The sequence below is a fragment of the Arachis duranensis genome, chromosome 8 (assembly GCF_000817695.3).
Source record: "Arachis duranensis cultivar V14167 chromosome 8, aradu.V14167.gnm2.J7QH, whole genome shotgun sequence".
NCBI lineage: Eukaryota > Viridiplantae > Streptophyta > Magnoliopsida > Fabales > Fabaceae > Arachis > Arachis duranensis.
Genome location: NC_029779.3, coordinates 24,182,944 through 24,183,520, shown reverse-complemented (window position 1 = coordinate 24,183,520; position 577 = coordinate 24,182,944). Strand labels below are relative to the sequence as shown.

At 34.8% G+C, this 577-nt stretch overlaps 2 long non-coding RNA genes across 2 annotated transcripts in view; both read right to left on the bottom strand.

The window, feature by feature from the left end:
• Window positions 1–577, bottom strand: part of LOC127741060 (uncharacterized) — a 1,591-nt gene that overhangs the window by 685 nt on the left and 329 nt on the right. The gene's annotated exons all lie outside the window — the stretch shown is intronic.
• LOC127741059 (uncharacterized) lies at window positions 81–457 on the bottom strand. Its single transcript, XR_008001936.1, has 2 exons — window positions 381–457; window positions 81–151 (listed from the first exon to the last, which is right to left on the bottom strand). It is a non-coding gene; the product is annotated as an uncharacterized LOC127741059 (long non-coding RNA).

Sequence of the window (577 nt, the reverse complement as noted above, 5' to 3'; positions counted from 1 at the left end):
CCAAAATTAATTAAACTCTCTCTAGTGTATTCAAAATTTCTGATTTACAGGTACTATAATATGAAGTGGTGATCCAGATAGATTGGAACCCATATATGACGGTCTGCATAGAGATCTGCATAATACACCCAAACACAGACTATAAATACACCTGACAAAAAATTAAATTTACACCTCTGCTACAGATTTTAACCCAACACTACCTGAAAGCCACTTGTTGTCCACAAGACCAAAATTAATTAAACTCTCTCTAGTGTATTCAAAATGTCTGATTTACAGGTACTATAATATGAAGTGGAGATCCAGATAGATTGGAACCTATATATGACGGTTTGCGTAGAGATCTGCATAATACACCCAAACACAGACTATAAATACACCCGATAAAAAATTAAATTTACACCCCTGCTGCAGATTTTAACCCAACACTACCTGAAAGCTACTTGTTGTCCACAAGTCCAAAATTAATTACACTCTCTCTAGTGTATTCAAAATGTCTGATTTACAGGTTCTATAATATGATCTGGTGATCCAGATAGATTGGAACCCATATATGACGGTTTGCATATAGATCTGT